The 16,866-nt window shown below is 43.2% G+C and overlaps 1 protein-coding gene and 1 pseudogene across 5 annotated transcripts in view; one reads left to right on the forward strand and one right to left on the reverse strand.

The window, feature by feature from the left end:
* The window catches only part of CSAD (cysteine sulfinic acid decarboxylase), a 141,875-nt gene that overhangs the window by 32,037 nt on the left and 92,972 nt on the right, over positions 1–16,866 (forward strand). The gene's annotated exons all lie outside the window — the stretch shown is intronic.
* On the reverse strand, positions 2,250–2,368 carry LOC135054320 (5S ribosomal RNA; annotated as a pseudogene).

Genomic DNA, 16,866 nt, shown 5'->3' on the forward strand with positions numbered 1-16,866 from the left:
AGTTGAAGAAATTTAAAGTTTACTGGCTCCTTTGGACCCCGTCTATACCCATCGTACTAGTTTCCCCCAATATCCCTTATGGACTACGAGAAAAGGATTTACTGGTAGGTATTAAAATCCTATTTTAACATATAATTGTGCCCGTACATAGAAGCATAGAAGCAGCTACGTGCTGCATAATATTTGTCCAGCCACTGCCATTGAACACGTATACATATGGGAGTAGATTTATTATCCTACAAAGTGTTACTCATCGCAACCAATCAGAGCCTAGCTATCATTTTCTGTTGCATACTTGCTAAAGCCAACCGTCTTACTTGTCTGTATTAAAAGCTTTGGTAAATTTACTACATGGTGTTTTTCAGTCATATAGGGGGAGGGGGGGGGGGTGTAACATAAGACCTACCTCCCATCATTTTAAAAAGTTTCCCTCATTTAGGACTTTGAAGCACTACAATCCCCAGAATTACAATTTTACCGAATTTCAGTATTCAATAATTATTTTTGCATATTAAATGCTTCCCCTCAATGAATCTTAACTTATAAAGGCCATATAATAAGAACGGGTGGTAAGAATCGCATCCAAAGGTGGGTACACACTGATAGATATATCTGCCGATCAATTGATCGGCAGATGTATCTATGGACGGATCGGGCAGTGTGCTGTGCATACACACTGCCCGATCCTGCACTACCCACCTTAAGACACAAAAAAGTGTCCTTTTATTTATCCAATATAGAAAAATAGAGTCATTTCCAGGAACACAAAGATCAAATAATAAATATTAAAAATCTGGGACTGTCTCTGGAAAGAAGGGACATAGTAACATAATAACATAGTCAATGAGGTTGAAACGAGGCAAAATGCCTATCGGGTTCAACAGTTGGCAAGTTTGAGTTACATGTTTGTTAGAAATGGTCCGTTCTGTTCCACTGCTACAAAACAACCACTGTACTGTATATAGGGATGTCGGAGACTGGAATTCCGCCTACTCACTCCAGTACAAGGCGCTAGGTTGTAGTACACAGCTAGGCATTCAGAGCAGCGCATGGATCATTTGTCATGCACAGAAAAGCTAGTAACAAACATTTATCCACACAAGTAAATGCGACACAAATAAAGTTAGGGAATGTTATAAGTTTGTTTATAAACAGTGATTTTTTTTTTTTTTTTAGAGGAACTGATGCTCTAAATATGTCTTATTATTTTAAAGAGAAATTAAATAGAAAGGGAAATTTGTGTAGCAGGGAAGAGACCGACAACTTTTTATTTTTTATTTTTTTGACGGAGAAGGGAGATTATGCTATTCCTAGTTAAGTGGTAAGCCACATTATGAGAACCACAAAATACGGGGTGCGCATGTGCCGCAAGATGTGTCACTGTCCATGGTAGCCAGTGGGCTTGGTGCATCTGTTTGAATGGAGACTAACATGAAGAGGGAATTTCAGGGTGGCGAGTATCGAGATGCACAGAGCTATTTCTGATGGGAGTATCATGGGAGTGTCATGGGCATGAACTTCTATGCAATTCTCAGACATGCTTTTATAATCTGTGAGTTGTTTAGACCATAGGTTCTCAAACACGGCCGCCATGTGTCCTATCGCAGGATATGTCCTTTACAGATTGCAAAGTGAAAGTCAATGCATGCGTGCTGCGGACGCTGCGCGTGTGAAAATGGCCTTCCTTTTGCGATTTTAGTAAATTGTAACACCAGGGCAAAAAAAGAGAAAAAGGAGACACCTTTTAGGTACACTCTTTGGAAATCTAAGATCGATTATATATTAAATTAATTCAAACGTAGCTTTTAATTGATCAATTAATACATCTGTGTATCCAAAAATGCAAAAGACAAACATATAATTAAAAAGGAATATTATTACTGAATATTCCTGAGCCCAGTGATTTGCGGTTTTGGTCCTTTATCTAGTCTGTTAACATTAACCAATAGATACTCTCTATGAAGTTGCTATTGACTAGACAAATGGATGATATGCCAATGTATGCTTGCCCGCATATGGTTAAAATTCACGTAAGGTACCTGAGATACTCATACTATCTACTCATATATCTGAACAGAAAGGTGGGGCACATCTAATATTACAAATGCTCAGAATACACAGCACAAAATGGATGTTAAGTTAGTAGATACCTAGAAATCCAGAACTAGGATTTTTTCATTTCTTAGTAGGAAGAAAGAACAAGAGTGATTTTGCTGTCAGCATTAGGCAGAGTTTCCGAATCCCCAAAATGAATACAACACTTGGTCTTCCCAGGAGGTCTCCCATCCAAGTACTGCCCAAGCCCACCACTGCTTAGCTTCCAAGATCTGACGGTATTGGGCATTTACAGTGTTGTATGGTAGTAAATATATAACAGTAGCCTGTTTCTCTGGGATCACTGATGAGAGTTCACTTAGCAGGTTTTATAGGCAATAATCTTAAATGAGAGAATAGGATAGGGCAGTGGTTCCCAAGCTTTTTTTGAATCACGGCGCCCTAGAGTATCAGAATTTTTTTCACGGCACCCCTAGGCCAAAATGTTTTTATTGAGAGATTTAGAATAAATATTAAATGAAGTCAATTATGTTTATATGTCATCCTTAGGTTCAATTGTGTGGTGTGGGACAGAAGTTGCTTCTGTTTGTCCATATATTTTATGATTGGCAGCCACCAGCACTGGTTTTGCCTATTACATTGATCATAAATAATTTAAATTGGTCCTGGACCACCAATCCAAGACACCCCTGCATTTTTTTTTTATATAATCTATTCTCTCTTTTCTATGTGTACTTTCTATGTGGACCAGGCTCTTGGACTGGTCCTGGTTCCAAAATCTGGGGGGAAAAGGACGTAGGGTTCCCCCGTATTTTTGGAACCAGCGCCGGGCTCCACTAGCCAGAGAGGTAATGCTGCAGCCGGGGGACACTTTTATACAGGTCCCTGTGGCCACAGCATCAAACACACTGTAGTGGCCCCAGTTCACATTAATAACCCCCAGTTCACATGTACCATAGCAGTGGTACACGTGTGTGGTGAGGGGGGGGGGGTCTGAGTACCAAGAACACCCCCCTCCCCCACTGACATTTTCTGTTTTTTTTTCTTTTTGCATCGGACACCAGTTTGTTAAACCCCACCCCCTTGCTGCAAAATGCATAAATTTACTGGCCAATAGGCAAGGGTCCAATAAGACAGGATTCTAAAGGAATAATTTCTTATTGGCTCGGCCCCCTCCTGGAAGACCCACAAATTGTGGCATATTGCCACAAGGGGGCGGGGACTAATCAGTGGTGCGCGGTCCTGCCTGCAGTTGCTGCTTGGTGAGTGAGGTGGGGATGGGGAATGAGTATGTGTGTGGGACATTTATGTGTGTGTGTGTGTGTGTGTGTGTGTGTGTGTGTGTGTGTGTGTTGTGTGACATACATGTGTGCAATGTGTGTTGATATATCTACTAGCTGTTGTACCCGTTCTTCGCACGGGAGTTTCTAATTTTAATGGTTGTAAATATAAATGAGTGTTAAAAATTTGGTTAAACTTTTAAGAATAGGCTAGATAAGTACCTAATGGATAAGGATATAAAGGGTTATTGTGCGTAGTCACGCACTATAGTTATTAAAAAATAAAAGAGGAATAAACACAACGGCCGACATTAGCAACAGACTAAATTAGTCCTAAAAATAATACAGCATAGGAGACCACAAATAGGTTGAACTCAATGTACAAATTGTATTTTTTCAACCTCAAAAACTATGTTACTATGTTACTAGGTATAGAGATGTAAATTTGAGACGTCTTAATGTAAGTAAATATCAATCCATGTTTCTTGGTGTTACCTGAGGAGCACCACAGTAAAAAGTGACAGGACCATTTTCATAGTTTATTAAATTCTACACACTCGCAATACAAATTTTGATCTGTTTGTCCGTTTGGACAACCCAAGCCACGCATAGGTAATAACGTGATTATGTGAACCCCCTTTTCATCCATTTAGGGGAGGTTTATTAAAATTCTAATTACATAGTTTTCCTATTTCCCACCTGAGGAATACCTCTGTTGGATTTCAGCTTCCTAACATATCGGGAAGTGAGATAATTAGTGATGATATATATGCAAATTGTGTGTATGAAATGCTTTGGATCTGTATGTAACAACCATGATCACTGGTCTCTTTAAAAAGTATAATGTGGTCCAGCTGCTCTGACAATTGGTGGAGGGTGGCTACTTCTTGCTAAGACCCTGGATATAAAAACTAGGTACTGAGTCTGACAGGCCAGCCTCCTGACGAAGTGTGATACGAAACACATAGGGTCGTGGCCTGCCAGACGCTTTGCATCTCCACCAAGCTTCTGTTCCAGCTGGTTCCCCTGAGGTGTCCTGACGAGTCACGGCTTCAGCTTAAAAGCCGGCGGCGCAGTGTGTGGTCCTGGGCAGTGGTCAGTGGTATGCAGTTTGTACGAGTGGAATTCTAACATGTCATGAGGTAATCAGCCCTCACTGTCTGTTATTTGGTACGAGTCTCTCTAACATGTGTTACTTGTATTGAGACATTGCTCTTAAATTTGATTAAAATAATCTGCACTATGAGCGCCATCTCTTTTATCCTTGTATTCAGAATCTAACTTGCTCCAGAAGTCTGGAGCTATTGCCTGGAGAGGTGCTGCGGTAAAAAAGATTACCTGTGCTGTAGCCCAGAATGACTATTTATGGACTGGGATTTTTACAACTATCACAGAGGAAATCAAGTGGTATACCTGTACACCCATCTTCTGACTATATATATATATATATATATATATATATACTGTGTGTATGTGTGTGTATATATATATATATATATATATATATATCCTATATAATAGCCCAGATCTGTGACTCTGTGCCTGTGTGTCTAACGCTGGGCATGGCTATGAGCTCTTATTGGGTTAGCAGCAGGTCTATCATAGTAACATAGTAACATAGTAACTAAGGTTGATAAAAAGACAATTGTCCATCGAGTTCAACCTATTTGTGGTCTCCTAAGCAGTCTTATTATAGGACTAGTTATTTTTATGTTAGGACTAGTTATATTAACTATAATGTGTGCCTATGCACCATAACCCTGAATATCTTTATCCAATAGGAATTTATCTAACCCATTCTTAAAGGTGTTGACTGAGTCCGCAGTTACTACTCTCTCAAGCAGGGAATTCCAAACACGTATTGTCCTAATTGTGAAAAAACCTTTTCGCCTCAATCTGCGGAAACTCCTCTCCTCTAACCTAAGCAAGTGACCACGTGTCCTCTGTGCTGATCTTATAGAAAACAGGTCCCTCCCAAGCTCTGTGTATTGACCCCTTATATATCTGTAGATGTTGATCATGTCCCCTCGTAGTCTCCTCTTTTCCAATGTAAACATGCCTAGCCTTGCAAGCCTTTCCTCGTATTCCAGCGTCTCCATGCCCTTGATTAGTTTGGTTGCCCGCCTCTGAACCTTTTCTAGCTCCAGGATATCATTTTTGTAATATGGTGCCCAAAATTGCACACAGTATTCAAGATGTGGCCTCACTAGTGATTTATATAATGGGAGCATAATACTCTCGTCCCTTGCATCAATTCCCCATTTTATGCATGCTAATATCTTATTAGCCTTCTTTGCTGTACTCCTACTTTGGGTACTGCTGCTTAATTTGTTATCTATGTGAACTCCTAAGTCTTTTTCCAGTACAGAATCCCCTAGTATTACCCCATTTAGTATGTAGGTGTAATTTCTGGTCTTGCCGCCACAGTGCATTACCTTACACTTTTCTGTGTTGAATCTCGTTCTCCATTTTGCTGCCCATGCTTCCAGTTTAATTAAGTCATTCTGAAGAGACTCAGCATCCCCCTCCGTATTTGAAACCTTACACAATTTGGTATCGTCTGCGAAAATTGACACCATGCTCTCTAGACCTACTGTTAGGTTGTTGATGAAAATGTTGAACAAAAGTAGTCCAAGTACAGACCCTTGTGGCACACCACTTAGTACTTTCAATACTTTCCCCACTATAGATGTAAGACTAACAGGTCTATAATTACCTGGTTCAGCTTTGCTCCCATACTCCATAAGAACTCTCGGGTGAATTCCATCTGGACCAGGTGACTTATTAATCTTTAACTTTTTTAATCGATCACAGACTACCTCCTCACATAAATAAGCATTTAGCAGTGGCACATTATCTTTGTTGAAAAAATGCTTATTTATGTGAGGAGGTAGTCTGTGATCGATTAAAAAAGTTAAAGATTAATAAGTCACCTGGTGTTAGACCCAGCATTTGGTCCTCTCTGGTAAATACAGTTGAAAAAAACTTGTTTAGTTTGTTTGCTATGTCATTATCATTTTTGAGTAAGACTCCCCTCTTGTCCTTTAAAGGGCCTATACTCTCCTTCTTTAGTCTCTTGCTGTTGATGTACTTAAAAAAATTTTTTGGATTAGCTTTGCTTTCCTTTGCTGCTAGTTTTTCAGTTTCTGCTTTAGCCGCTCTTATTCCTTTTTTGCATATTTTGTTACAGTCCTTATAGTGCTGGAATGGCTCCGCATCCCCCTCAGATTTGTATTTTTTAAATGCTCATCTTTTTTTTGTCCATTAATTCCTTTATATTTTTGTTAAACCACATTGGTTTGGGATTTTATCACACTCAGTCAACAGCTGTATATGTAGGTCTTCCAATAACAATGCAAGCTTCTTGGGATTAGGTTCCCATTAGAGGTGGTAGAAGACAGTAGAGCAGGGGATAGGCATCAATATCCTTATAAAGAAATAAGGATCAAATTGTTGGCAGAGTGTTGCGGTGTCAGGATGTTAGTCTACACAACGGCACTTAACCAGGATGATTGGTTTATTCAGATAACAGAGATAACAGCTTGTAGTATATAGAAAATGTTCTGCAGCAGCAGGAACTCACAGTATACATGTGAAGCAGTACAGCGGTAACACAGCGTCTCAGAACACACAGGATGCGGCAGTATACACACAGGGTGTGGCTGCGGGGTAGACAAGGTCACACACTCAGGAGAGCAGAAGCTGCACGTCAGTGCTGTTGTCTCTCCCAGGAAGAACTCTCTCCGACTGTGCACTAAGCACCTCCTCCTGCACTGAGCTGACACTAGGAGGAAAAATACTAGAGCAGGGAAGCTGCCTCTAGTGCTGGGAATGGAGACAGACCACAGAGTGATCCTCTGTCTAACACAAATAAGGTAAAAACAAGTTTTATGGTAAGAACTTACCGTTGTTAAAACTCTTTCTGCGAGGTACACTGGGCTTCACAAGGATGGATAATGGGGTGTAGAGTAGGATCTTGATCCGAGGCACCAACAGGCTCAAAGCTTTGACTGTTCCCAGAATGCACAGCGCCGCCTCCTCTATAACCCCGGCTCCCTGCACAGGAGCTCAGTTTTTAGTTAACCAGCCCAATGCAGTAGCAGGAAAAGAGACGACAACGGTTAGTAGCCACATACACCACACTCTCACGACAAGAGAAGTGTCAGCGGCTAATGCCATACCAACCCGAAGAAGCTAAGTGCGTCAGGGTGGGCGCCTTGTGGAGCCCAGTGTACCTCACAGAAAGAGTTTTAACAACGGTAAGTTCTTACCATAAAACTCGTTTTCTGCTGCGGGGTACACTGGGCTCCACAAGAATGGACAATGGGGATGTCCTAAAGCAGTTCCTTATGGGAGGGGACGCACTGTAGCGGGCACAAGAACCCGGCGTCCAAAGGAAGCATCCTAGGAAGCGGCAGTATCGAAGGCATAGAACCTTATGAACGTGTTCCCGGAGGACCACGTAGCCGCCTTGCACAATTGGTCAAGGGTCGCACCACGTTGGGCCACCCAAGAAGGTCCAACAGACCGAGTAGAATTGGCCGTAATGTGAGCAGGAGCTGACAGACCAGCCTTCACATAAGCATGTGCAATCACCATTCTAATCCACCTGGCCAGGGTCTGCTTGTGAGCAGGCCAGCCACGTTTGTGAAATCCAAACAAAACAAAGAGAGAATCAGACTTTCGAGTAGAAGCAGTTCTCTTCACATAGATACGGAGAGCCCGTACCACATCCAAAGACCGCTCTTTGGGAGACAAATCAGGAGAGACAAAGGCCGGAACCACAATCTCCTGATTAAGGTGGAACGAGGACACCACCTTCGGTAAATAACCAGGACGAGTCCGAAGTACCGCCCGGTCACGGTGAAAAATCAGATATGGGGAACTACAGGAAAGGGCCCCCAAATCCGACACTCTTCTAGCAGAGGCAATAGCCAGCAAGAACACCACCTTAAGGGAAAGCCAATTAAGATCAGCCGAACCAAGGGGTTCAAACGGAGGCTCCTGCAACGCCTCCAAAACCACCGACAAGTCCCAAGGAGCCACAGGCGGGACATAGGGAGTTTGGATACGCAACACACCCTGAGTGAAAGTATGAACATCAGGTAAAGTCACAATTTTTCTCTGAAACCACACTGACAAGGCAGAAATATGAACCTTGAGGGAGGCCAGACGCAGGCCTAAATCCAGGCCCTGTTGCAGAAAAGCCAAAAGTTTGGCTGTACTAAACTTGGAAGCGTCATAATTGTTAGATGCGCACCAAACAAAGTAGGAATGCCAGACCCTATGGTAAATCCGGGCAGAAGCCGGTTTCCGGGCCCGCAACATAGTTTTAATGACCTCTTCAGAAAAACCCTTAGCCCTCAAGACGGAAGCTTCAAGAGCCACGCCGTCAAAGACAGCCGGGCTAGGTCCTGGTAGACACAGGGGCCCTGAACGAGGAGGTCTGGGCATTGTGGAAGTAGAATTGGACGCTCTGACGATAGGCCCTGCAGGTCTGAGAACCAGTGCCGTCTGGGCCACGCTGGAGCTATGAGAAGCAGATTTCCTCTTTCTTGCTTGAACTTCCCGAATTACCCTGGGCAGGAGTGACACCGGAGGGAACACGTACGGCAGCCGAAACCTCCACGGCACTGCCAGCGCATCCACGAATGCTGCTTGAGGATCCCTTGTCCTTGCTCCGAAGACCGGAACCTTGTGATTGTGTCGAGACGCCATCAGAACTAGATCTGGAAGACCCCACTTTTCCACTAGGAGTTGAAACACTTCTGGATGGAGGCCCCACTCGCCGGCATGCACGTCCTGACGACTGAGAAAGTCCGCTTCCCAATTCAGGACTCCCGGAATGAATATTGCCGATATGGCCGGTAGATGGAGTTCCGCGCAATGTAGAATCCGTGAGACTTCCTTCATTGACAAACGGCTTCGAGTGCCGCCTTGATGATTTATGTAAGCCACTGTGGTGGCGTTGTCCGACTGTACTTGAACAGGACGGTTCTGAATTAAATGCTGGGCCAGGTTCAATGCATTGAAGACCGGCCGCAATTCCAGAATATTGATCGAGAGGAGAGATTCCTCCTTGGTCTACCGACCCTGAAGGGAGTGTTGCTCCAGCACCACGCCCCAACCTCTTAGACTGGCATCTGTCGTCAACAGGACCCAGTTGGAAATCCAGAAGGGACGGTCCCTGCACAATTGTTGGTCCTGGAGCCACCAGAGCAGCGACAGACGGACCTCCGGAGTCAATGAGATCATTTGAGACCTGATCCGGTGAGGCAGGCCGTCCCACTTGCCTAGAATTAGCCTCTGGAGGGGGCGAGAATGGAATTGAGCATACTCCACCATGTCGAATGCTGACACCATGAGGCCCAGCACCTGCATAGCCGAATGTATCAACACTTGCGGACGAGATAGGAAGCAACGAATCCTGTCCTGAAGCTTCAGGACCTTCTCCTGACACAAGAACAACCTCTGGTTGTGAGTGTCCAATAGCGCTCCCAGATGCACCATGCTCTGAGCAGGGGTCAGGGAGGATTTCTTCCAGTTGACGAGCCACCCGTGTGCTTGTAGAAACCGGACCGTCATATCCAGATGACGTAGGAGAAGATCTGGGGAATTTGCCAGGATTAAGATGTCGTCCAGATACGGCAGTATCCTGACCCCTTGACGGCGGAGTACCACCGTCATCACCGCCATTACTTTGGTGAAGACTCGCGGAGCCGTTGTTAAACCAAAAGGTAACGCCCGAAACTGGTAATGGAGGTTGCCAATAGCAAACCTCAGGAATTGCTGATGTGACGCTGCTATAGGAATATGCAGGTAAGCATCCTGTATGTCCAGGGAGACCATGTAGTCCCCAGGTTCCAAGGCTAGAACTATAGAGCGAAGGGTTTCCATACGGAACTTGGAAACCTTAACAAACCTGTTCAATGCCTTGAGGTTGAAAATGGGCCGGTAGGACCCATTCGGTTTCGGGACTAGAAACAGCGGAGAATAGTACCCCCGGCCCCTCTGTGCAAGAGGCACGTGTACTACGATTCCTGTATCCAGGAGGGTCTGTACCACCGAATGCAGAGTGTTTGCCTTTGTCTGGTCCGACGGGACGTCTGTCTGGCAAAATCGATGAGGGGGTCGGTTTTTGAAGGCTATGGCGTAACCTCGAGTGACGACTTCCCGTACCCAGGCATCTGAAGTGGTTTTCAACCATTCCTGGGTATACCCTAGAAGCCGGCCCCCCACCCTGGGATCCCCCAGGGGGAGGCCCGCCCCGTCATGCTGCAGGCTTATCGGCCTTGGAAGCTGGCTGACGGGCCGCCCAGGCTCTTTTTGGCTTCGGCTTACCAGGTTTGGAAGTGCGGGCCTGCTTGTTGTACGCCTAACCTTTTGCTTTACCTGAAGGACAAAAGGGGCGAAAGGACGTACCTTTAGCCTTCGACACAGAAGGAGCGGTACTTGGCAGACAGGCAGTTTTGGCAGTAGCCAAGTCAGCCACTATTTTATTTAAGTCCTCCCTAAACAGAATATCTCCCTTGAAAGGGAGTACCTCCAGGGTTTTTCTAGAGTCCAGATCCACAGACCAGGATCTCAGCCACAATATCGGGCGAGCCAGGACTGACGTAGTAGAGGCCTTGGCTGCTAGGATACCGGCATCAGAAGCCGCCTCTTTAATATAGCGAGAAGCTGTGACAATATATCACAAGCATTGTCTAGCATGGTCAGAGGAGATTTCAGCTTCTAACTCCAAGGCCCATGCTTCAATAGCCTCTGCAGCCCATGTAGCTGCAATAGTGGGCCTTTGTGCAGCACCCGTGAGGGTGTAAATCGCTTTAAGACAACCCTCCACACATTTATCCGTAGGCTCTTTTAAAAGACGTGACGGTAGTGACAGGCAGAGCTGAGGAAACCACCATCCTAGCCACATGTGAGTCCACTGGAGGAGGCGTTTCCCAATTCTTAGACAGCTCTGGTGTGAGGGGATAGCGAGCCAGCATCTTCTTTTGAGGCACAAACTTCGTACCCGGGTTCTCCCAGGGTTCCTGACGTATATCCACTAGGTGATCAGAGTCAGGTAAAACTTGTTTAACCACCTTCTGACGCTTGAACCTATCAGGTTTCTTAGGAGGGACGGATGGCTCGGGATCATCCGTAATCTGTAGAATTAAGTTAATAGCCTCCAAAAGATCAGGAAAATCCACATGTGAACTACCCTCCCCATCAGCCGTATCTGAGTCAGAACCTGTGGGGTCAGTGTAAGTGCTGTCTTCATCAGACGAGGTGTCAGTGACAGCAGTGGATTGTGAAAAGACAAGAGCTCGCTTAGAGGACCCCTTGGACTTAGGCGAGCGATGGTCAGACTTTTTGGGTGTAGTATGGTATGCCGGCGGTCGGGCTCCCGGTGACCAGCATACCAGCGCCGGGAGCCCGACCGCCGGCATACCGACAGTATGGCGAGCGCAAATGAGCCCCTTGCGGGCTCGCCATGCTGCGGGCACGGTGGCGTGCTACACGCGCCACGCTATTTTATTCTCCCTCCAGGGGGGTCGTGGACCCCCACGAGGGAGAATAAGTGTCGGCATGCCGGCTGTCGAGATCTCGGCGCCGGTATACTGTGCGCCGGGATCCCGACAGCCGGCATACTGAAGACCACCCGACTTTTTAGTAGTCAGGGACTGGTTCAACTTCTTCAATTGAGCAGATAAATCGTCCGCCCACGGCGGGTTAGCTGCAGGGACCACATACGGTTGTACCGGCATTGGGGGTCCCATAGGGGGTGTTAGTTTATGAACTAGCGTATGCAGAAGCATGGAAAAAGCGGCCCACGGTGGGTCATTATGTGCCTCCGTTGCCACAGTCCCACTGGGGGGCTAGGAGCCCCCAGAACCAGAGCCCACAGCTGCTATATTCCCCTCATAGAGATCTGTGGCTTTAGCAACACCGGCAGTGTGTTCAGCCCCAGAACCGTTGCCCTCAGAAGCAGACATGATATAACTTGCAGTATCAGGTAACACAGTACAATTGGCAGCAGCACAATACCTCTTACCCAAACCCCTGCGCAGTGTAGTCAGCACTAGCAGAGATAAAGGAGAGATATGGTGACTAAATCACAGAGAAAAATACGTAATAAAGTATATCTTTGTGAAAATCCTATATCAATATAAAACCTGACGCACCAAGCCCCCTCAGGTTATAGAATATAGGGATAGCAAGTTGAGTGAAAGACACGAAATGGTCACCACTCAGTTATCAAATGCACACACAAATAGTCACAGTTTGTACAATGCAAAAAGAGGGATTTAACCGAGGTTAAATCAGGCGCAAGAAGGGCTGTTGTGCTAATTTTGAGCAGCTGCTACACAAGCAGGACTAGTCAATCCTGCAGATACAGAAACAACGGAAAGCAAACAGAAATAGCAGCGCTATAATCAACAATTGAAATATAAATCAACACAACGATATATATCGCTCTGGAACAAAATGGAGATGAATGGACTGAAAAGAAAGGTACCAATTATTTAATAGCATGAATAATTAAAAGTGCACAACATTGTAAAACAATGTTTAAAATACATTTAAAAATTGATAATTATTATGATCAATATTTGGATCACCAGGAGGCTACTAGGTGTGTGTCCGTTCCTTAATTAATGTGGACATCAGATGAATAACGTCAGAATGAACACTAGGGCTGATGGCACAGTCCTGTTGGTGATAGTTACCACAATGGTTACTGCTGGAGGGAAGGAGTCCTCTAGATGGCGTCCCTTTAAGTAAATGGGGTCTTTGGGATCCTTAGTCCTCAATAGATTGCGGAATCCTCAATGCTGAGTTGGTAATTATGTTGTCACCAATGAATGATGGTCGTTCATCTGGTCATCTGTGTGGATGGTCAAAGTCCACTAAAGGTACGGATGTAGCTCATACACTTTCCAAAGTAGGCAAGGTGATCTGGAAAACCTGACGCGTTTCGCTGCAGGGCCTGCAGCTTTTTCAAAGGTGATCTGGTCAGTTTGAAAGTTGCCATATTTATACCCTAAAATGGCTGCTGATTGGTCTGCACCTGTTCAGTCCACTCATCTCCAATTAGTTGTTCCAATTCACAAAACATAAAAGTTTCAATGTCATAATATATTACAATCAGCACTCCTTATTGATACATAATTAATTGCACATTTCTATGTCTAAATGACAGAATTTATAATGATTTTTTTGTATATATAAAACACATCCAGGTTACTACAGCAGTGATTCAGTTCCGGGTCGATTCCCGATGTTGCCTAGCAACCGTAATAAACATTTTTTATCTTTAGCGATTAATATATATTTCATATTATTTTTGGTTAGTCACAATCTTTATTTATTATTTCCATTCCATATTGTAACAGTATTTAAAATCTTGAGTCGCGTCTGCGACTTTTGTTTATAGGAAGTGGCCGTATCTGTATCACTGATGTGAATACAGAGTACGTCACTTCCGGTCACGGCATAAATCCCCGGTCCGTGTCTAGGCAACCAAAAACAAATGGTTGTTACTAGCTCACGGACTAACTAAAGGGAGTCCCCATCACAAACATATGAAAAGGACAGGGAACACATCATTTTGCCGTATCTGTGTTACTATTGTGAACACAGAATACGTCACTTCCGGTCACGGAAAAAATCCCCGGTCCGTGTCTAGGCAACCATAAACAAATGGCTGTTGCTAGCTCACGGATCTCCCTGGGGGGATCTTCATCACCCGCATGTAAACTGCCTGAAGGGATAGAGAACACATTACTTCCGGTTACGGAGGGTAATCCCAATCTGTAGCTAGGCAACCATATACAATTGGCTGTCTAGATCATGGACCATAGTGAGAACACTTTTCTTTAGTAGTTTACCACCATAGAGGAAGGAGAGGGAAGAGGAGATCTCAGAGTCCGGAATTTTCTTTATGTGATTATGGACAGATTCTTTGGGAAACATATCACCTCTGATCTTGTTTATTTAAACAGTATTTGTGTTTTTAATTAGGTTTAACTTCACTCCTTTCTGTAGCAAGGAAGGAGTCTTTTGGTCTAAATCCAATCTAAGACATAAGATCCATTTTATGTAGCACTATTCCTATTAAAGAAATATAATACTGGTTCCTATTTATTTTAACTTCTATATTGAAAATTCATTTATATAATACTCGTTCCAACATAATGTTGTATGAATATAATTTGCATGTATATAGAATGTGGATATGTAAATCATAAAGGGGGAGGGGGGGGGGAGAGGGGGATAGAACAGAGTAAAAAACGTGTTTTAAATGATCGTATTTAATTCTATTGACTCATTGAGTCCATCTGGAAATATGGTGTTCATTTTGAACATCCATAGAGCCTCTTGTTTACACAATTTTTTATATCTATCTCCTCCTCGTAGGGTTTTTGAAATATGTTCTATACCAAAAAGTTTTAGACCTGTTGGGTTTCCCTGATGATATATACTGAAATGTTTTGATACACTATGTGTCTGTACTTTTTTTATTATATTTCTGCGATGTTCTAAGAAACGTGTTTTTAAAGTCCGTGTAGTACGGCCTATATATTTTTTATTGCAGCTACAACTCAGTAGATAGATCACATAAGGGGTCTCGCAATTAATAAACTGTTTAATTTCGTAAAACTTTCCTGGCTCATCTAACTGAATCTTATGAGTTTTATTCTGAATAAAGTCACAAGTAATGCATCTGTTCTTTCCACATTTATAACATCCCTTTAGGTTATTTAACCAGTTGACATTTTCGACACCTCTGTTGATGCAAGGCATGATAGATTTTAGGTGGCTCGGTGCTAACAGGTTTTTTAGGGATTGGTTCTTCTTGAAGATGAACCGTGGATTTTCTGGTAGAGTGGAAGAAAGATGAATATCTTGTTTCAATATATTAAAATTTTTTGAGACAATACTTTTAATTTCTGAGAAACAATTATTATAAGTAGAAATAAAAGCTACTTCTTGTTTGAAGTCAGCTTTTTTATCTTTTTTAATGGGGCATAGCAATTGGTTCCTATCTAATTTTCTAGTTTCATCTAATGCATTTTTGAGAATTGGCTCTGGGTAACCTCTCAATATAAAGGAGTCGTACATCTGTTTTGCCTGTATTTCAAAAAAACTGTCTTCAGAACAGTTTCTGCGGATGCGTAAGAATTGACTTTTGGGGATGCTCCTCTTCCAGGGCATATGATGCGCACTTTTAAAGTGTAAGTAGGCATCAGTGCCAACCTCCTTAGAAAAGTTTTTTGTGTGTATTTTTGAATCTTTTATCTCCAGGGAGATATCTAGAAATGAAATGGACTGTGTCTGAAAAGAGTGAGTGAATACCAAATTATAATCATTAGAATTTAAGTGATCGACAAAATTCTGTGCAGAAATAGGGTCCCCATCCCAAATGCCGTGACCGGAAGTGACGTACTCTGTATTCACATCAGTGATACAGATACGGCCACTTCCTATAAACAAAAGTCGCAGACGCGACTCAAGATTTTAAATACTGTTACAATATGGAATGGAAATAATAAATAAAGATTGTGACTAACCAAAAATAATATGAAATATATATTAATCGCTAAAGATAAAAAATGTTTATTACGGTTGCTAGGCAACATCGGGAATTGACCCGGAACTGAATCACTGCTGTAGTAACCTGGATGTGTTTTATATATACAAAAAAATCATTATAAATTCTGTCATTTAGACATAGAAATGTGCAATTAATTATGTATCAATAAGGAGTGCTGATTGTAATATATTATGACATTGAAACTTTTATGTTTTGTGAATTGGAACAACTAATTGGAGATGAGTGGACTGAACAGGTGCGGACCAATCAGCAGCCATTTTAGGGTATAAATATGGCAACTTTCAAACTGACCAGATCACCTTTGAAAAAGCTGCAGGCCCTGCAGCGAAACGCGTCAGGTTTTCCAGATCACCTTGCCTACTTTGGAAAGTGTATGAGCTACATCCGGACCTTTAGTGGACTTTGACCATCCACACAGATGACCAGATGAACGACCATCATTCATTGGTGACACCATAATTACCAACTCAGCATTGAGGATTCCGCAATCTAGTGAGGACTAAGGATCCCAAAGACCCCATTTAATTAAAGGGATGCCATCTAGAGGACTCCTTCCCTCCAGCGGTAACCATTGTGGTAACTATCACCAACAGGACTGTGCCATCAGCCCTAGTGTTCATTCTGACGTTATTCATCTGATGTCCACATTAATTAAGGAACGGACACACACCTAGTAGCCTCCTGGTGATCCATATATTGATCATAATAATTATCAATTTTTAAATGTATTTTAAACATTGTTTTACAATGTTGTGCACTTTTAATTATTCATGCTATTAAATAATTGGTACCTTTCTTTTCAGTCCATTCATCTCCATTTTGTTCCAGAGCGATATATATCGTTGTGTTGATTTATATTTCAATTGTTGATTATAGCGCTGCTATTTCTGTTTGCTATCCGTTGTTTCTGTATCTGCAGGATTGACT

The sequence above is a fragment of the Pseudophryne corroboree genome, chromosome 2 (assembly GCF_028390025.1).
Source record: "Pseudophryne corroboree isolate aPseCor3 chromosome 2, aPseCor3.hap2, whole genome shotgun sequence".
NCBI lineage: Eukaryota > Metazoa > Chordata > Amphibia > Anura > Myobatrachidae > Pseudophryne > Pseudophryne corroboree.